General features: G+C 46.1%; 1 protein-coding gene across 1 annotated transcript in view; it reads right to left on the minus strand.

Annotated features, from left to right (window-relative positions):
• The window catches only part of RNF212B (ring finger protein 212B), a 440214-nt gene extending 418649 nt beyond the window's left edge, over positions 1-21565 (minus strand). Inside the window, exon 1 of the mRNA XM_068242405.1 lies at positions 21551-21565. The gene's annotated coding sequence lies outside the window, so the exon portion shown is untranslated. The remainder of the gene's footprint in view (positions 1-21550) is intronic.
• Between the last annotated feature and the right edge of the window lie 668 nt (positions 21566-22233).

Here is a 22233-nt window from a genome sequence, read left to right on the forward strand (position 1 = left end):
ACCCCCGCCGAATGTTTGGTTAATTCCCAGGTACGACCGGGAATGACTTTGGCTCTCCCAGTGTCTTCCAGACACAGTGACAGCCACCTGCTCAGAATGTTATGCTTCCCTCTGTTTGGACTCCTTCCAGAGGGACGCACCTTAATGTTGCTTTTCTCTTTTCTTTCCCTTGTACTCCTTTCCCCCCCTTCTCCCCACCCCTTACTTCTGAATGTCTCTACCCCTTTTTCGAGGTCACGAGCCCCAAGAGCGGGAGAAGTATATAGAGCTTTAAACAACAAAGAAATACACTATGGCATCTGCTGACACAACAAAGGGTCTCACAATAATATCCCACAATGTGCAAGGTTTTAATGCTCCGCAGAAAAGAACCAAGGCTTTCAATTACTACATTCCTGTAAAGCGGACATTGTCTGCTTACAGGAAACAAGGTTCTCGGTTTCCTCCCACCCCTCCTTTCTTAGTTATCATTTCCCGCAGACCTACAGTTCATGGGCACGAGAGAAAGTGAGGGGGGTGACAATAGCATTTCGCAGGGGCCTACCATTCAAATGTGCAAAAAGTATATCCGACCCAACCGGGAGATATGTACTTTTAGTAGGATCATTGGGGGACATGAACATTACCCTGGTCTCATACTATGCCCCTAACACCTTCCAGGAGCGTTTCCTCTCCCACCTAGTACAAGTAATAAACCAACATAGCACAGGTACTCTCATACTCTAACACTAATGCAGTATTGGATGAGGCCCTAGATAGATCAAAACCTACTAGTCAACCTACTTTAACCAAACCTGTCGGCGCACCAAACCCTTCAGCAATTAATGTCTTTTTCCGTTCAAAAAACTTTTTCGATGCTTGGAGAGAGTTTAACCCCACTGCCAAAGATTTTACATTCTATTCCAATCCACACAATAGCTTTTGCCGAATAGACCACTTTTTCCTGCATCAGCAACTTCTCCCCAACATAACCAGAGCTAAAATCCTTACGGTCACCTGGTCTGATCACAGTCCCCTTCTAATTAACCTTTCATCTTTGGCCCCCCAGAAATCATTTTATAGATGGCGCATGAACAACTCGTTGCTTTCGGACCCAGACTCCCTAGATAAAATCCGAACCTACCTAGAAGAATACATGGAGGAGAATGGCGGGTCAGTTATGTCCCCCATTACGCTCTGGGAGGCCCTAAAAGTGACAGTGAGAGGACGAATTATAGGTCTAGCCTCATTTAAGAAAAAGCAAAGACAGAAAGAGATACTTGACCTCACTACTAGCTTGGAGAAAGCTGAGGCAGCTTGGAAGAAAAACCCCACTGCTTCTCAGAAGAGAGATAGGGATCTCCTACGCACTCAGCTCGATCTTAGGCTCACTGACAACGCGTAAAAGCAGCTGCGATGGCAGAAAAATTGATATTATAAATGGGCTAACAAATGTAGCACTTTACTAGCCAACAAATTAAAGCATAGAATATATAAACCTCCCACGTTGTCGGTCCGCCTACTCAGAGGGCAAACTACTTTAGATCCGCAAAAGATTACGCAAGGCTTTCAAAATTTCTTAAGCAACCTGTACTCCTCCCCAAACCCTCCTCCCACAGGGGAAACTAGATCCTTTTTAGATTCCATAGTTCTCCCCCAGGTCCCTGCAGACTTTATAGACCAATTAAACAGTGACATAACACCAGAAAAAGTTAATTTGGCAATCAAAACCCTTAAGACTTCCAAAACCCCGGGACCAGATGGGTTTTCAGGCCTGTTTTATAAAAAATTTGCAACGGCTTTGAGCCCGCTTCTTGCCCCTCTCTTTAACGCCTATAAAACAGGCCAAACCTCGCACCCCTGCTCACTACAAGCAGACATAGTTATGATCCCAAAGACAGATCAGGAGCCTCTAGAGCCGCAACAGTTCAGACCCATATCTTTACTGAACATAGATCATAAACTACTGGGGAAAATCTTGGCCACTCGAGTTAACAGATTTCTTGCTGATATAATACATAAGGACCAATCAGGCTTTGTGCCTGGGCGTCAAGCATCAGACGCAACCTTACGTACAATTCAGATAACCGAACTACTACAAACGCGAAAAATCCCTGGCCTTTATCTGTCGCTTGATATCTATAAGGCTTTTGATCAACTTTCTTGGGACTATTTATATGCGGTGCTGGGCAAATGGGGTCTAGGGGGTTCCTTCACCACCTGGATTAAAACCTTATACTCTAACCCATCTGCTAACGTTCATTATGCAGGCTCTGCGTCTTCCTCAATTCATATCTATAGAGGCACCCGTCAGGGCTGCCCCCTATCGCCCATTCTTTTTATTATGGCCATAGAACCCCTGGCAGCTGCTATCCGTCAGCAAGAGGATATAAAAGGGGTAGAATTAGCAGGGGTACAGCATAAACTGAACCTCTTCGCAGATGATCTGTTACTCTTTATCACACAGCCACAATCCACAATCCCAGCACTAATGTCCCTTATATCCAAATTTTCCTCAATCTCGGGACTGCAGATAAACGCCAGCAAGTCCAAAATGCTTAACATTACTTTACCGCCAGAAATTTGCCAAACACTAAAATCCCCAAACCACTTTGAGAGGGCAGATCCTAGCCTGGAGTATTTGGGAATTAATCTTACCCCTTCACATGACACACTGTTCCAACATAACTACTATCCATTGGCCAAATTAATCACTCGCTCCCTGACTCAATGGTCCTCCTATGGTCTGTCTTGGTTGGGTCGGATAAACTCCATTAAAATGATGCTCCTCCCTAAACTTTTATATTATTTTAGATTGTTGCCTGTCCGAATCCCCCCTCACTTCCTCAGAATGTTGCAGAACAAACTCAATAGATTTATTTGAGATAACGCATCTCCGAGAGTGTGTAAGAGCACGCTATATGTACACAAAAGGGAAGGGGGATTGGGAGTTCCTAATCTCTCCAACTACTATAAGGCGGCCCAACTAAATCATTTTCTTAACCTGTACAAAGGATCCAGCATGCCAGCATGGATCCTGTTTGATATACCTGCAGCCGCTCCTCAATCAATTAAAACACCCATATGGCTGCCTAAGCAGTTCCGCCCTGCAGGCCTAAGTGCAGTGATGCGCCACTGTCTCTCAGTGTGGGACACGGTCAGATACTCCCAAAATTTAATGTCTCCAACTTTACCACTCTTATCCTTCATAGACAACCCCCTGTTCCTTCCAGCCTATGAAAACCCGAGAGGTTTTAAGTGGTGGAGAGACCAGGGTCTAGAGCAGATAAAGTAACTCACTAATAGTACTGGATTATTATCATGGGAAGATTTAAAAGACAAATACCAAATTCTACCTCAAGAAAAATTCTGTTATCTTCAATTAAAACATTGGTTGAAATCTCTTTTCCCACCACAAACCCAATTCCCGATTGTTCTCACCAGATTTGAGAGACTCTGTGCCCTGGAACCCTTTGCTAGGGGGGCCATCTCAACTCTATATGCTCTACTAAATGACCCACCAAGGTCATTCCAGCACAAGTATGTTAAAAAATGGGAGACTGATCTCAGAGGGACAAAATCGAAGGAGGAATGGGAGTTGATCTGGGCCACCACGTCCAAACTATCTCTAAACTTAGCTTTAGTAGAATCATCTTACAAAGTAATGCAAAGATGGTATTGGGTTCCAGCCAGACTCCGACATGTCTCCGAAACAAATCCAGGATTTTGTTTTCGGGGCTGCCAAACAAAGGGAGACATGCTCCATATTTTTTGGACATGCCAAATGATATCCAGATTTTGGTCCCGTACATACAGGATGCTACAAGCCTTATTCAACAAAGCAGTTACCAGAGACCCATGGTCTGCTCTTTTGCGTTATAAAGTGGAATCCCTTACGAAACATCAAAATGTGCTAGCCCATTTTATCTTTGTGGCAGCCTCGCAAACAATAGCAAAAGCCTGGAAAACCCAATTTGTTTCTTTTGAAGAACTGAAAAACAGAGTATCAGCCTATATGGTACAGGAACAGATGGCCGGGGTTTTGGAAGACAAAGTAGCAAGATATCATAAAATATGGGACACATGGAATCATTACATTACCTCGGCCTCTACCTAGTGTCTAGGAGAATTTTTTACCCGTAATGTTTACTCTCCTGCGAATTGGAGCAGGGACCTCGAACCCCCTTACCTATCCCCCCCCCCTCTTCCCCCTCCACTACTCTTCCCACCTCTAGCTCTTTCCTTTCACACCCACTCCTGTATGTGCTTTGTGTGTTTCATGTTAGGGCCTCGGCCCATTCTTCAGAATAGAGTCAGGACAATATCAACAGAATAAATGAGTTTAGCAGAAGATAGACACGTTGTGAACTCAGCTGTATTATAAGCTACTCAATGTTGTATCCTGACTTAACTGTGGTGATAAGCAGGTTTTTCTTGCACCAATTTTATACAATGTTAAATGAAAAACTTTCAATAAAAATTTTGAAACAGAAAAACTCTTAGGGCTCATTTCCAGTATCGCGAATTCGCATGCGTTTTTCTCATGCAAATTCGCATAGCAATACAAGTGAATGGGACTGTTTCCACTTGTCAGGATTCCTTTGCGTTTTTCTGTGCAGAAAAAATTCGCATGGCAGAGCCATCAGAATTCGCATACCGCATACCGCTATGCGAATCGCATACAATGTATTTAATAGGAAATTCGCATGAGGTTTGGGTATGCAAATTTTCATGCGAATTCACATAGAAACAATGGAAAAGCACACCAGCACTGCCATGGTTAAATTCGCATACATCGTCATCCATGCGAATTCGCACGAAAATTCGTTTGGTCCCGTATGCGAATTTCGCATCCGCATGCGAATTTTTAACCGCGGCGATTCGCACCGCACAAGTGGAAATGCAGCCTCATAACTGCTCGCTGCTGCCTGGTAACTGCTTGTTGCTGCCATAGCGACCCCTGGAGGCTATGAAGAGGCTGCGCCGGCGCGGGTTCCGGGGGAGGGGTATGTATTCTGTGGTGATCGGAGGGGGATTAGAGCGGGCCGGTGGCGAACGGGGTGGGGGGGGGGGGTGATGTAGCTAGCCAAGTGCTAGATACACACCCCACAGAAAATGTGATTAAACAAGACCCTCCAAGGGCTGAGCAATCCACTGCGGCGGTAATGGACGAGCTGAGCTCATCATTACCACCAAGGTGGTTAATGTGGCAATACATGAGAAGGACAATTTCCCTAAAGAATAGATGGATCTGTATAGCAAGCATACAATAAATGTAATCAATCTTCCCAAGCAGAGGATGGCATCTAACAGTAGGGACGGTCAATGAGATGCAAAGTTTATGCAGGATTATGCAAATTATAAATGCAACGTTGTGCAGCTTGAAAATGGACCCATCTGATCCCTCCTTGGCTTCCTTTGATTGATCCATGTTCAGGCTGCATACATTTGCACAAAGAATTTGCATAATTCTGCATCAACTCAGAATTATTTGCATCTCATTGACCATCCCTATCTGGCAGAACATTTGGTACTTTTCCGTTAGCCGGGCGCAACCACTAGGTGGCGTTAATTACTATTCCCCCTCCAGGCCGCCATGGATAGTAAGGAAAGATGTTACTCCAGCAGAGTTACATCTTTCCCTACTATCCATGGCGGCCTGGAGGGGGAACAGTAATAAGCGCCACCTAGCGGTTGCGCCCGGCTAACAGAAAAGTACCGCACATTTTTACAGTTTAACCACTGCAACATTTTCTAGTGTGTTGTTGATAAAATTGTCATGTATAACATCACAGAGCTGATTTGAATATAACGTTTGTTAGCGACAGGCTTAACACATGTGAACATTTATTTAAAGTTCAACTGTAGAAAAAAAAAAAGTGACGTGCTAAAGTTACTTCACCTACCTACAGTAAGTGAGGGCAGAATTGCCTGCGAAATGTTGTGAGGTTTTTTTTTTTTTTAATATTTTACTATTTCCTTATCTCTACCACAGCTTTCTATTTTTCCCCAAGTAACTTTGGGAGACCAGATGTGCGTACAGTACATATGTATACACCACCAGTGAGTTGGGCGCAGGGTAAGAGGAATGAAGGCTCACCATGCTGCCGCTCAGATTTCCGGTGGTTTAAAATACTATTCCCCCTCCAAATCATAGCAACTTGGAGGAAGAGGATCCCGGATTACCCATGCACGGGGTCCGCAGTATAGCACTAGTGCTATAGCAGCGCCCAGGTCAGGCACTTCGCGGCTAGTGCCGTGCGCCAAAAGCACCTGCTTCAACCAGATGTTGTTTTTGTTCACTTCACAATAAGCGACAACCATCCCACAGTGATACACCTGGTCAGCAGTAAGGGCTGGTGCACACCAAAACCCGCTAGCAGATCCGCAAAACGCTAGCAGATTTTTAAACGCTTTTTTTTATTTTTATGAGGCGTTTTGCTAGCGTTTTGCGGATTGCTGCTGCGGTTTTCAGTATAGTAGATTTCATATATTGTTACAGTAAAGCTGTTACTGAACAGCTTCTGTAACAAAAACGCCTGCAAAACCGCTCTGAAGAGGACTTTTTCAGAGCGGTTTGCGTTTTTCCTATACTTAACATTGGGGCAGAAACGCATCCGAAATCCAAAAAATGCCTCACCCAGGCATTTTTCGTTTCTGCAAAACGCCTGCCGCTCTGGTGTGCACCACCCCATTGAGATACATTGACCAAGCAGATCCGCAGCCGCAAGCGGATCTGAAAACGCCCAAAAAGCCGCCCGGTGTGCACCAGCCCTAAGGGCCCGTTTCCATTAGAAAATGTCCTGAGCCCAATGCACGGCAATGGAACAGTCTCCACTGCGTGCATTGTGTGCGGAGCGGTGTGGAGCAATCAGAGAATCTGCAGCATGCTGCAGGTTCTCACACAGCCGCATCCTGCCGGCATGCCCTCCATACACTTCCACATCAGGAGATGCGAAAGTAACGCGGACGCCAGCGGAAGTGATGCGTAGCTGCATCGCATCACTTTCGCTAATGGAAAAGGGCCCTAAAGATGTCACCACCTGTAATAAATGTAACATTGTAAATCAGGGTGAGGAAAGATTTTACAATAGGCAAAAATAGGCGTCAATTCATCAAAGTTGGGAAAATACAGCATTCGGTATTTTAGACGTTATTTGCTAATTCATCAATATTTTAACAGGTGCGGTAATTCAGTTATTGAGGTTTTTAGCAAGCCGCAAACGTGCCTCCTGCTGCACGTTTGCAGTTTTCTAAAAACCTCAAACCGCCGGTGTGCACCAGCCTATTCAAATACTCTAGCCACGCGGAATAACAGTAGGATGCGGCCGGCGGATCGCATCCAAATCCGCTCGGTGTGCACTGCGCCAAATATCTGCACTCCACACCCGAAACCGCTAGCGTTTTGTGGATCTGCTAGCGGGTTTGGTGTGCACTGGGCCTGTGAGTTGTCTGTATTAATACAAGCTGTTCCCCATGCAGAGACAGCATTACAATAGTAATAGGCATCCCAACATCCCTTTAGATGTACATGTTTGTTATACTGCCTCTGCTCGCTCTAAATCTGTCTTTTAGTCCTTACTAACATTTTATTTAATTGCCACAGCTTAGAAGAACTTCCAGGAGACATTACACATGCCATGCTTAGGTGATTTCCCCACTAGCTACTCTGCATCTTCAAACAGGAACTAAGGGTGGCAGAGGAAACCTGATTTGTTACGATCTCTCTTTGCTCGCTGCCTGGGGGGTAGGAAAGCTGGAACCTCTGGAGAAGGCTTCGGATCCAATCACAGGGATTTGCAGGTGAGAGGGGAGGTTCCTATTGGCTCTCTGCTCCTGTCAATCATGGGTATATCCACACGGAAGGCATTCAAAGCTGGTTTTTGCAAGATAAGAGCTGCCAATATTAGAGAACATGTTTCAGGGCTTTACCACATGCTCTGATTTTCATGAATTGACATTTGCTGACATGTGTCAGAGGTGTTTACTGCACAAGTCGGTAATTTATTTCACTGCTCAGTAATTTCAGCTTGCCATGCGGTAACAGACTTCATGAATTGACATTTTACTAAATGCTCCGTTAACTCCGCTGTTTTCAGCATTATCGAATGGGGTAATGCTTGATGAATTTACGCCATTGACTAAATATTTTATCAATGAATATTGTACAAAATAAGCAATTGCACCTTCTCACCTTATTCATGCACAGACATGTAATATGTATACATTTTTAACCATTTTATGTTGGTTTTGTATAAAAGATATAGTAACTTCTTATAAATTATGTCTAGTTTAACCTCCTGGGGACTGCCTAAAGCCGATGGGTGTGGCCGCGGTGGCAGCCCCAGGACTGCCTAACGCTGATCGGCGTCAAGTACTGGGGCTGCAGTTTGCAGGAGATCGTGCGCAGGCTGCGTGTGGATCTCCTGCGAAACGGGGGGGGGGGGGGGGGGGGGGGAGCTCCGTTCCGCCTTCAGTCTCCCTGTTAGACAGCAAAACCGCCGTCTTTACACATTGTACAGCGCTGCGATCAACAGCAGCGCTGTACTGGGGACAGCCGTGTGACACAGCTGTCCCCTCCTGACTGTTGGCGGTGATCGGCTGTCATAGGCTGAAGCCTATGACAGCTGATCACATGGATTGGCCAGCAGGGGGGAGGGAGGGGGAATACAAAAAATAGCAACATTTATTAAAAAACAAACATTAAGTGAAAAATAAATAAACAAATAAACATCCGGGGGTGATCTGACCAGAGAGCCCTGTTGGTGGGGAGAAAAGGAGGGGGAATCACTTGTGTGCTGTGTTGTGCGGCCCTGCAGCTTGGCCTTAAAGCTGCAGTGGCCATTTCCCCAAAAATCTGCCTGGTCTTTAGGGGGGGGTTTCCACTGTGGTCCTCAAGTGGTTAAAAGAAGAAAATAAAGCATGGTTATTTGTATACGATAAAAAAACTATGCCTCTCATTTGGGAGATCCAAGATCTTTGTGTCAACTGATACCCTTTAGCACAATGACTTTCCATCACACCCACTTGTGCTGTAACTGATGCCAGCACTGTGTACTGCCCCTCCCTAAGCCTGGGCATTTTTCTTCTAAAATCAGCAGCCAAAAATAAAGTGACCAAAATGACACATGGATTTTGTAATGAACTTGTTTTGCATTTTGGTATGTGGGACGGGTTTGGATTGTTGTCCTGAGCATTAAGCTGTGTTTTCTATTCAGTAAAACTTCCCCTGCTCAGAAGAAGCAGCATAACCAGATGAAGCAGCTGCTTGGGTGCAGTTAATATAGTAGGCTTAGCATGACGTTATAAACAGTGATTAGGCGGCAGGCTGACATGTGAATCATGATTTTACAGTCTGCCGCTGTGATTACTGCTCTGGGCACTATAAAAAGAAAAAGTGGAAAACTAAAGACGTTAGATAATCTTGGCACAAAAAGAAAAAGAAAATCTAAAATTAATCGAGTACGGGGGCTGTCATCTTTATCCCTGCATAAGAAATCTCAGTCACCAGCCGGCAATATTTGTCTTTAGACTTCAGAACTCCTCACCATGAGCTGGGTAATCTGTAACTCTGGGTGCTTTAAGGCTACTTGCACACTAAGACGTTGCGTTAGGTGCCACGTTAAGGTCGCCTAACGTGCACCTAACGCGACGCCTGGTGCTCTTCGTTGTGGACGTCAGAGTGAGCCGCGTTGTGCAGCTCACTCTGGCGTCCGTGACGCCGTGATGCGTACTCTTGTGCGCATGCGGCATCACGTGGTCCCGCCGGCCAATCACCGCACAGAGCGGCCGCTCCAGGAAGTAAACACTGCACGTCACAACGTGCAGTGAATATTAATTAGCCATGTGCCTAGCCGCTCTCCGCTCCTCCCCAACATGACTGCGCATGTGCGCACAGTCTTAAGCCGCTCTAACGCCGTAGCATGCTGCACTGTCTTAAGAACGTGCAGCGTTACATGGAACGCAACGTGGGCTGTGTGAACAGCCCACTTGTGTTACATTGCATTACAGGCTGGGGAGCGTTACAGGCTGCGCTAACGTGCGCCTGTAACGTCTTAGTGTGTAAGCAGCCTAAATCCTACCCCATAGAGCCACATTAATCCATGCCATGTACTGATGAAAATCAACCAATCCAAAACAGTCTGCATGCATGTTGGATTTTTGTGGCTCTGTACAATTAACAAGCTGACACATCATCATTGCATTCCAGTGGATCTGGATCTGGAGGTGTGGCTAGCTTACAGGGACAACAAAGTATGATTTGCATATTCAGCAGTGATGCACTGTGGGAGACATCATATGTTCACTCCAATCTGAATAATCTCAAATACCTTCTGTTTTAAGACGGAAAACTTGTTTTTCTTTTGAATTTAATAGGTTCAGTTCCACAGCTGTACCAAGCATTGGGTCAGAACACCTGATGAGCATCCTCATTCCAGATCATTCTGACTAACACCAGACCATACCTCACTCATTCAATGTCAGAGATTCAGAAAGCAGTAGAGATCATCAATCATCACGATGGCCAGGTACATAGTATTTCTTTAGGGGAAATAAGGAAGTCAGTGATGTACAAGTGGATTTGGTACCCTTGCTCAGTAATGAGAAAATAATCATAGTCCTGTGTGAGTGTTGGCAAAAGCTGTCAATCAGTTAAGCTCTGCAGAGGTTCCTATTTGCTTCTCGGTAGCTTTACCACTCACATAAAATATTATTTCTAGCACCATGACCTAGCCTCAGGCCCAGCATTGATTACTAGGGATGGCTATGCTTAGAACTCACAGGGAAGCATGTGATCAGTTTGATCATCTGATAGATTTGTAACTTTCTGATAGTCGTGTCACTTACTGGTCAACTGAGGACAGTCAGACAGTGACATGACTATGTACTCTGTAAAGTGCTTCAGAAGATGTCAATGCTATATAAATGTATAATAATAATATGGTAGGACATTAGAATATGACTATGGTAGGATTAGATTGTGAGCTCCTCTGAGGACAGTCAGTGACATGACTATGTCCTCCGCAAAGTGCGAGAAAGAGAGAGAGAGAGAGCAAGAGAGGAGAGAGAGAGGAGAAAGAGAGGAGAGAGAGAGAGAGAGAAAGAGAGAGGAGAGAGAGAGAGAGAGAGAGAGAGAGAAGAGAAGAGAAGAGAGAGAGAAAGAGAGAGAGAGAGAGAGAGAGAGAGAGAGAGAGAGAGAGAGAGAGAGAGAGAGAGAGAGGAGAGAAGAGAAGAGAAGAGAAGAGAGAGAGAGAGAGAGAAAGTTACAGAGTACCCAGCAAGCTCATGGTAAGCCAGAACTCCTAGGAGTGTGTAAAAAATACAATGGACCAAAAAGCCCCCTTACTAAAATGCATGGAAAACAAAAGTTTGCTTTCTAAACCACTTGAGTAGTGCAGGGCTAAACCCCCCTAGTGACCAGGCCATTTTTACTCAAATTGGCCACTGCAGCTTTAAGGCTAAGCTGCAGGGCCGCACAACACAGCACACAAGTGACCCCCCCCCCCTTTTCTCCCCACCAACAGAGCTCTCTGTTGGTGGGGTCTGATCGCTCCCCCCATGTTTATTTATTTTTTAATAAATATTATTGTCAGTGATTAAAAAAAAATAAAAAGTGTTTCTTTAAATATGTCCCCTCCCTCCCCACAGCCAGTCAATTACGGCGATTAGCTGTCATAGGCATCTGCCTATGAGAGCCGATCGCTCTCTTGTCCCCCAGGGGGACAGCCGTGTCACACGGCTGTCCCCAGTGCAGCGCTGCACAGAGTAAATAGACGGTGATCACGCCGTCTAACAGTCTCCTGAGCGGCAATAGCCGCTCGGAGACTGAAGAGGGGGCGGAGCTCCGACCCTCCGAGCATGAGATGCGTGCGCAGCGTGCGCGTGATCTCATGCAAATTACAGCCCCAGGACTTTACGCCAATCGGCGTTAGGCTGTCCTGGGGCTGCCGCCGTGAACACGCCCATTGGCGTGACGCGGGCGGGAGAAGGTTAAAACAGAAAGTATTTGCAATAATTCAGGTTGAAGTGAGCTCCGAGATGTCTCCCAGTGCATCACTGCTGAATGTATGCAAATCACGCACTGTTGTCCCTGTGAGCTAAACACACCTCCAGATCCGCTGGAATGCAATGATGTGTCAGCTTGTTAATATACAAGATCTTCTCCAAAAATTAGCATATTGTGATAAAGTTCATTATTTTCTGTAATGTACTGATAAACATTAGACTTTCATATATTTTAGATTCAAATACACACAACTGAAGTAGTTCAAGCCTTTTATTGTTTTAATATTGATGATTTTGGCATACAGCTCATGAAAACCCAAATTTCCTATCTCAAAAAATTAGCATATTTCATCCGACCAATAAAAGAAAAGTGTTTTTAAAACAAAAAAAGTCAACCTTCAAATAATTATGTTCAGTTATGCACTCAATACTTGGTCGGGAATCCTTTTGCAGAAATGACTGCTTCAATGCGGCGTGGCATGGAGGCAATCAGCCTGTGGCACTGCTCAGGTGTTATGGAGGCCCAGGATGCTTCGATAGCGGCCTTAAGCTCATCCAGAGTGTTGGGTCTTGCGTCTCTCAACTTTCTCTTCACAATATCCCACAGATTCTCTTGGGGTTCAGGTCAGGAGAGTTGGCAGGCCAATTGAGCACAGTAATACTATGGTCAGTAAACCATTTACCAGTGGTTTTGGCACCGTGAGCAGGTGCCAGGTTGTGCTGAAAAATGAAATCTTCATCTCCATAAAGCTTTTCAGCAGATGGAAGCATGAACCCACTTTTGAACCAGAATCAGCGGCAGAGGCGCCTGACTTGGGCTACAGAAAAGCAGCACTGGACTGTTGTTCTGTGGTCCAAAGTACTTTTTTCGGATGAAAGCAAATTGTACATGTCATTTGGAAATCAAGGTGCCAGAGTCTGGAGGAAGTCTGGGGAGAGGGAAATGCCAAAATGCCTGAAGTCCAGTGTCAAGTACCCACAGTCAATGATGGTCTGGGGTGCCATGTCAGCTGCTGGTGTTGGTCCACTGTGTTTTATCAAGGGCAGGGTCAATGCAGCTAGCTATCAGGAGATTTTGGAGCACTTCATGCTTCCATCTGCTGAAAAGCTTTATGGAGATGAAGATTTCATTTTTCAGCACGATATGGCACCTGCTCACAGTGCCAAAACCACTGGTAAATGGTTTACTGAATATGGTATTACTGTGCTCAATTGGCCTGCCAACTCTCCTGACCTGAACCCCATAGAGAATCTGTGGGATATTGTGAAGAGAAAGTTGAGAGACGCAAGACCCAACACTTTGGATGAGCTTAAAGTGAATGTTTACCGGTTTTAAAAACAAAAAGTCAGATACTCACCTAAGGAGAGGGAAGGCTCGGTCCTAATGAGCCTTCCCTCTCCTCTCCCGGTGCCCGGTCCCGCGCAGGATCCCCCGTGGCAGTATTCGACCAGTTCGGTCAAATACTGCCACTTCCGCATGCCGAAGGGAGCTTTCGGAAGGCTTTGGGAGCACTCGGGCTCCCGATGCTCGCGCGTACGTAGTATGGAGCGGCCCGTCTTCGGAAGCCCGAGTGCTCCCGAAGACCTCCGAAGTCCCTGCGGCGGCGGACACGAACGGGGGAGCCAGCGCAGCACCGAGGGCACCGGGAGAGGAGAGGGAAGGCTCATTAGGACCGAGCCTTCCCTCTCCTTAGGTGAGTATCTGACTTTTTGTTTTTAGAAACGGTACCCATTGGCTTTAAGGCCGCTATCGAAGCATCCTGGGCCTCCATAACACCTGAGCAGTGCCACAGGCTGATTGCCTCCATGCCACGCCGCATTGAAGCAGTCATTTCTGCAAAAGGATTCCGGCCAAGTATTGAGTGCATAACTGAACATAATTATTTGAAGGTTGACTTTTTTTGTTTTAAAAACACTTTCCTTTTATTATGAAATATGCTATGAGATAGGAATTTGGGGTTTTCATGAGCTGTATGCCCAAATCATCAATATTAAAACAATAAAAGGCTTGAACTACTTCAGTTGTGTGTAATGAATCTAAAATATATGAAAGTGTAATGTTTATCAGTACATTACTGAAAATAATGAACTTTATCACAATATGCTAATTTTTTTGAGAAGATCCTGTACAGAGCCACATTAATCCAATTTCACTGAAGGAAAGTGAAAAGAGTGGAGCCGGTAAGTGGCTCCATCACAGAGTTCCCCTCACTTGCTTCACTGCATACACAGAGATGCAGATCATCATCAGTGATGAGAGAGCCAGCGATGCCCAGTGATGACTTCCTGTATACGGCTGCCGTTCACTACTGGGCACCGCTCACCCTCTCATCACTGAGAGCCACCATGCTGCTGATGATCTGCAGCTTTTTGTATACAGTGCAGTGAGCAAGGGGCGCTGTGAAGGAGAGTGAGCAGGGCTATCACTATCATCATGTTGGCGGGCAGAAAGACCAACGGTGGTACGAGCACAAATGCAAAGCACTACACATGACTAATTATAAAGCAGCTGATCTGCTGTCAGCTGCAACGCCACCCCCCCCAGCTCAAACCCTGCCCTAGGCCAAGGCCTATGCGGCCTGCCCACAAATCCAGCCATGATCGCATTATTCTAATTGGCTACATGCAAGCTTTGTATTTAAAGGGATACTGTACGGGGGTCGGGAGAAAATGAGTTGAACTTACCCGGGGCTTCTAATGGTCCCCCGCAGACATCCTGTGTTGGCGCAGCCACTCACCGATGCTCCAGCTCCACCTCCAGTTCACTTCTGGAATTTCTGACTTTAAAGTCAGAAAACCACTGCGCCTGCGTTGCCATGTCCTCACTCCCGCTGATGTCACCAGGAGTGTACTGCGCATACACAGACCATACTGGGCCTGCGCTGTGTGCTCTTGGTGACATCAGCGGGATCGAGGACACGGCAACGCAGGCGCAGGGGTCTTCAGACTTTAAAGTCTGAAATTCCAGAAGTGAACTGGAGGCGGAGCCGGAGCATCGGTGAGTGGCTGCGCCAACACAGGATGTCTGTGGGGGACCGTTAGAAGCCCCGGGTAAGTTCAACTCATTTTCCCCTGACCCCCCTACAGTATCCCTTTAAGTCTATGTCCAGTCTCCATTGCAGCTCACACAGATTTTAACGTAAGCATTATGCAACGGACCACTGTGAACCCAGCCTCACAGCTATTTGTGTATCAAATGTTTCATTTTACCCACTTTTACATACAGTATAAACAATGAACTGAATAATATTTGAGATTTTTGTTAGAAAATAATATTTGAGATCAATTAAATAAAATTAAATAATGCATTGAATATGCTTCTTGCCGGTAATATCCTGGTAGTTTGTGTATTCTTGGCATTGAACCTAGGCATGTTTTTGAATTCTCTGAAAAGCATTTCAGAATCCTCCCAGCACTGCCACATATTGTTGTTACTGGAATGCAGCCGAGCCAGATAGTGTTACAAGGCAAGTAAACAACACAAGCCATCCAAACAGATGTGCCATGACACAGGTAACCATTTCTTTCACAGCAGCTAAGGTATGTGTTTTTCACCAATGGATTTATTTAATAGCAGTAAATCCACCAGGCCTCCACTATAATGAATTTCTGCCGTGATTTATTTCCACAAGATTATTCATTTTGCTTCTGCTTTCACCCCATCTCCAAATATTCAACATAGCCATTGCCAGGAACATGTTAGCCCAGACCTCACCCTGTCACCCATAATAGAAACATGTAGAAGACCTTCACACATTGGCCCTTCTCCAATTGTCTTTTCTTCTGAGCTTTTTTCCAATGAAATTATTTTTCAACTTATCTAGAACAAAACCTGACAGCTAGTAACAATTGAAAAAAGTACAACTGTATTAGAAAAAGTGTAGAACGTAATATCAAACTTATTCTGAGTAACATCTTGCATTTTGGGAGCTTTAAATGTAGTTTATTGGCAAAGCTTTAAAATAACTCCTTGGAGAAAACTCAGGAGAAAAAAATAATTGGATATAGGCCATAGTAGAGATTAGGTTGAGATACATTGAGATACATTAAAGGACAACTGAAGTGAGAGAGCTAGCTACGGAGGCTGACATATCTATCTATGTTTAAGCAATACTAGTTGCCTGGCAACCCCGCTGATCTTCTGGCATCTATATGTTTAGCCATAGACCCTGAACAAGTATGCAGCATATCGGATGTGTCTGACATTATTGTCAGATCTGACAAGATTAGCTGCATGCTTGCTTCTGTATGGAATCAGACACTACTGCAGCCAAATAGATCAACAGGCCTGTCAGGCAACTGGTATTGTTTAGAAGTAAATAAATATGGTAGCCTCCATATTCTTCTCACTTCAGTTGTCCTTTAATTCTTGTGAAAATTCTTGTGGATGCCAGAAGCTGATTGTATCTTATCATGCTCAAAATGTAATGTTTGTAAATATAAAAATTATTCTTTGGGGGATAGTTTATATTTCGTGACCTGGCAATCACTCCTCATGAAATCACTCAATAAGAATATCCCATTTGTTTTCCCACACAGCCTAGCCCTGAGGTGACTGGCCCAGGGTAAAAAACACATCTTTTGATATATTGGTTTGTACATGGAATGCCGCCGCAAGGCTCTTAACTAGCCAACCCCGCCATTGCCACATAACACCAACCCTTCGCTTACTCCACTGGCTACTGATAAAACGGAGAATTCTGAAGATAGGCTTATTAACATTCAAATCCTTGCACAATCTGGGTCCTAGATACCTGAAGGACTTGTTGCAACTGCATCTCACCCAGAGGCGGGAAAAGGTCCTCCAGCACCCAAGGCTGAGACACCAAAGTGTGCCCCTCCATCTCTCCCACCCCAGCTGTCACACACTGATTGCTATTAGACTAAGAGGTGCCACAGGGCCCACAACCGGTAACAGTAAAAAAGGGCGCAGGAGGCTAGTGGACAAATCGGGGGCCGCCATTCACTCCTATAATAATTATCGTTCACTGGGCGCCGAACATGAAAAAAGGGCGCCCGAGAATAATAACGTTTTCCAACGGCACCCGAAGATTTTTCATGTTTTATAACTGCTTGTGATGATTTACGTTTCTTATTTCAATAAAACATTATTTTAAATGTTATCCCTTACTGTTTGTAAAACATTATTATTCACGAAACAAAGCGATCAGTACGTAATGTAAATTGTAATATATTTTATCCCTTACTGTTTTTAAAACATTATTCTACACACAATACAGTGAGCACTAAGGAGGGTCTTAGGTTTAGGCACCAACAGGGGGGTCTTAGGTTTAGGCACCAACAGGGGGGTCTTAGGTTTAGGCACCAACAGGTGGGTCTTAGGTTTAGGCACCAAAAGGGGGTCTTAGGTTTAGGCACCAACAGGGGGGTCTTAGGTTTAGGCACCAACAGGGGGGTCTTAGGTTTAGGCACCAACAGGGGGGGTCTTAGGTTTAGGCACCAACAGGGGGTCTTAGGTTTAGGCACCAACAGGGGGGTCTTAGGTTTAGGCACCAACAGGGGGGTCTTAGGTTTAGGCACTAACAGGGGGGTCTAGGGGTTACGGGTAGGTACAGGGAGGGTTACTTAGGCACCAACAGGGGGGATCTTAGGTTTAGGCATCAACAGGGGGGTCTAGGGGTTAGGGGTAGGTACAGGGAGGGCTACCTAGTAATTTTTTTTTAAACGTTATTATACGTTTCACTATTTAAACGAAAGATTAACGTTTTTACAATTGCCGATTTAATGCACATTATTTAATGATTTATAACCTTATAAAACATTAATTTTAAACGAAATACAGTACAATAAATTTTTAAACGTTATCCATGCTTATCGTTTAAAACCCCGCTCCCTTTTTTCCCAGCGCCCCTTTTTAACGTACGCCCCACAACCTCCCCAACACCTTAATCTCTAGTTATCTGGCTTGCAGTCACTGCTATGTATCCCCTTTTCTTATTTATTTCTGCTTCAAACACAATTAGGAATGACAGCTGAATGAATTGTGCGCCCCCTCCTACACTGCGCCCTGAGGCTGGAGCCTCTCCAGCCTATGCCTCGGCCCGGCCCTGATCTCACCCCCCACAATCTTAGATCAAAAGGATCTAATACCTTGGTCACCCCCAGAGTCCACCTCAAAACCTTTGGAGACAGAGCCTTCTGTCATGTTGTCCCTACACTTTGGAACTCCCTGCCACACCCAATCAAGAAAGCTCTATCCCTGGAAGCATTTCAGTCTAAGGGCTGGTTCAGACGGACGTTCAGAGGCGTTGCGTTCGTTGGCGTTGCGTTCGTGATGCGTTCAGGCTTTCAGTAGCGTTCGCGTTGCGTTCGCATGCGGTCGCGTTTTTTCTTCCCCTAGGGGGACATTACCCGTCGCGGTTAACCGCCCCTGGAAGCTACATGTAGCTTCCAGGGGCTTCTTGAACGCCAGGGAAAATCGGGACCCGAACGCCGCGTTCGTGTAAACGCGCGTAAAAGCTTGGTACAAACGCTCCCATTCACTTGAATGGGAGCGTTTAACTCCAAGCCCCAAACGCTGGCAGTAGACGCTGCACAAACGTCCGTCTGAACCAGCCCTTAGTCCAAACTGAAAAGCCACCTCTTTAGTCTGCCATTTATGAACACCTGACTATCTCCTCTGTAACACAGTCCAGTCTGCAATCCTGTCTTGATCTGAGACATAACTATGCACTTTGAGTCCTATGGAAGAAATGCGCTATACAAATATTATTGTATTATTATTGTATAAGGAAGGCATCAAATAAGCAAAACGTAAGGACAACTGAAGCGCAAGGGATATAGAGGCTGCCATATTTATTTCATTTTAACCTCCTGGCGGTGCATTTTTGTCTGGAATTATGAGTCAAAAGCGATACATTTTTTGCAAGAATTTTAGACCTCCAGTTCTTAAAGAGAACCTGAACTGAAAATAAAAAGTAAAAATAACCATACACAGGTCATACTTACCTCCAGTGTAGTCAGGGCAGTTTCTAGGCTAAAATGTACCCAGGGCGAGGGTGTAAAAATTGCGCCCCCCCCCCCCCCCCGCAGAGCCAGGTATAGGTGCCCCCAGTTTAGCCAGGTATAGGTGCCTGCAGTTTAGGTTAGCCAGGTCTAGTTGCACTCAGTATAGGTAGCCAGCTATAGGTCCCCCCAGTATAGGTAGCCAGCTATAGGTCCCCCCAGTATAGGTAGCCAGCTATAGGTCCCCCCAGTATAGGTAGCCAGCTATAGGTCCCCCCCAGTATAGGTAGCCAGCTATAGGTCCCCCCAGTATAGGTAGCCAGCTATAGGTCCCCCCAGTATAGGTAGCCAGGCATAGGTGCCCCAGTATAGTTGCCCGCAGTATAGGTTAGCCAGATAGGTGCCTCCAGTATAGGTAGCCGGTATAGTTGCCCCCAGTATAGGTTAGATAGGCAGGTGCCCCCAGTAGAGGTTAGATAGGTAGGTGCCCCCCGTACAGGTTAGATAGGTAGGTGCCCCCAGTATAGGTTAGATAGGTAGGTCCCCTCAGTACAGGTTAGCTAGGTGGGTGCCTCTAATAGGGAGCCAGAATAGTTGCCCCCAGCATAGGTTAGTTAGTTAGTTAGGTTCCTCCAATAAAGGTAGCCAGTATAGTTACCACCAGTATAGGGTAGCTAGCTAGGTAGGTGCCCCCAATATAGGTTAGATAACTAGGTGCCCCCAGTATAGATTAGATAGGTATGTGCAGTGTTCTCCCCAGGCTTAATTAGGTGGGCGGGCCGCCCGGGTGTTTTGAAACCCCGCCCGCCTGTTGGTATGCATTTGCGTAGCTAGCAAATGTCACTGCTGTAATCTGCAGGCAGGAGCGCTCGGCTGGGGCACGGAAGCAAAAGCCATCGCTTTACAGTGCAGGAGCGCTCCTCTGCCTGGGTGACCTCACCTTCCTAGTGGAGCTGTGATTGGCTGGGCGGGTTGTAAGGGGCAGGACTTGGGCAGCACGATCAGACATAACAGCAGCCGTCCGCATACACATGCTGGCAGGCTAATGCTGTGTGACTTGAGGCTGGGGAGAGAGCCTGGGGCTGCAGGCAGACTCTCACTCCCCAGCAAATACGGACATTGTGTTTCCTCTGCCCTGGGCTGGCTGCATGAATGTCAGCAGCCAGTCCCATCCTCTCCAGGCAGCTCTGAGGCTGAGTCACATGTGATCGGGCAGTGCAGGGCACGGAGTTCTGCCGCCCCGCCCCCTGTTTCCCGGCTGCTTGACTTCAACACACACGCTCTTCTGATGTGGTGGGGAGAAGTTATAAAACTCTGCAGATAAGGAATGATCTCCCTTCCTCTGGATGAGGTCTCTGCTATTGTCCTCTAACCAGCAGGAGCACGTTTTATCTGATTTTTCAGCTTGTGAGAGGGCAGGGAGCTGTCAAGCTAGGGGACGTGATAAAACAAACATGACTGCATTGACCTGCAATTTAGATTAGCTGATTTGGAGGGGATGGAGGCTGCTGCTGACTCCTTTCTGTCTCAATCCAGTATTATTATTATTATTATTTGGTATTTATATAGCACAAACATCTTCTGCAGTGCTGTACAGAGTATATTGTCTTGTCATTTAACTGTCCCTTAGAGCGGCTCACAATCTAATTCCTACCATAGTCATATGTCATATGTATGTATCATGTAGTGTATGTTTTGTAGTCTAGGGCCAATTTAGGGGGGCCAATTAACTTATCTGTGTGGTTTCAGGATGTGGGAGGAAACCGGAGTGCCCGGAGGAAACCCACACAGACACTGAGAGAACATACAAACTTGTAGATGGTGCCCTGGCTGGCATTCAAACGGGGGACCCAGCGCTGCAAGGAAAGAGTGCTAACCACTACGTCACCATGATGCCCAAACCAGTCTCCCCATGAAATGCAACTGTAACACCCATTTGTAGTGTTCTTCCCAAGCTCTTTAAGACAGTTGTTTCACCTGGCTAATTTTGAGGAGCACCTGGCTCAACTCCTCATTCTCCTCCTTATACTGTAAGGGGGAAAAAAATCCCCCCCCCCCCCTCGCAACTCGCACACCACCCGGCTACTCTTTCATGCCACCCGGCTGGAAAAAATTTCTGAGGAGAACACTGTATGTGCCTACAGTATAGGTTAGATAGGTAGCTGCCCCCCAGTATAGGTTAGATAGGTAGCTGCCCCCCAGTATAGGTTAGATAGGTAGCTGCCCCCCAGTATAGGTTAGATTAGGTAGCTACCCCCCAGTATAGGTTAGATTATGTAGCTGCCCCCCAGTTTAGGTTAGATTAGGTAGCTGCCCCCCAGTATAGGTTAGATAGGTAGCTGACCCGTAGTATAGGTTAGATAGGTAGCTGCCCCCCAGTATAAATTAGATTAGGTATGTGCCCCCAAGTATAGGTTAGATAGGTAGGTGCCCCCCAGGGTAGGTAGGTAACCCCCCCCCCCCCCCCCCCACAATAATAGAAGGGGAAGTCAGCAGCGGGGAGGGCAGCCCGACCTCTCCCTCCCTCTCCGGGCCGCCATCCGTGCTCCCCCTCTGATGCATAGCGCAGCAGGGAAGCGCTGTAATAGTCACAACTCACCTCCCTGGTTCCAATCGCCGGTCACTAGCCGCCTCTGGTCTTCTCTCTGCATACACGCTGATACACACGCTGCTGCTTCCTGTTAAACAGGAAGCAGCGTGTGTATCAACGTGTATGCAGAGGAGGAGACCAGCGGCTAGTGACCGGCGATTGGAACCAGGGAGGTGAGTTGTGACTATTACAGCGCTTCCCTGCTGCGCTCTGCATCAGAGGGAGAGCACGGAGGGCTGCCCGGAGAGGAAGGGAGGGAGAGGTCGGGCTGTGCTCCCCGCGGCTGACTTCCCCAGCGCCCCCCCTTTCTTCAGCGCTCAGGGCGCCCGCACGGCCCTAGAAACGGAATCAATGGATTTCTCAGTCCTCCATTTTAAAAATGGCCATTACCCCCTAACAGCTTCCTGGTCAGCACACTGTTAAACTGTAATATCACATACTTGAGCCATAGGGAAACATGGACAATACCTTGCACATTCAGTGTAACTGACAGCTGCTGATATATAACTGACAGCAACTGGTATATTTCAATTCTAAAAAAATATTGTCAGAACTGGAAGGGATCACTGTAAGAAGAAAATGATGAGCCTCTGAGAGGAACTGACAGTGAGGTTAGTATGTAATATTCATTTGCAGCTACATCATGTGTTTATTTTAAATAATTTTCCTCGCTTCAGGTTTATTTAAGTCAT

This window comes from Hyperolius riggenbachi, chromosome 1 (assembly GCF_040937935.1).
Source record: "Hyperolius riggenbachi isolate aHypRig1 chromosome 1, aHypRig1.pri, whole genome shotgun sequence".
Classification (NCBI taxonomy): Eukaryota; Metazoa; Chordata; class Amphibia; order Anura; family Hyperoliidae; genus Hyperolius; species Hyperolius riggenbachi.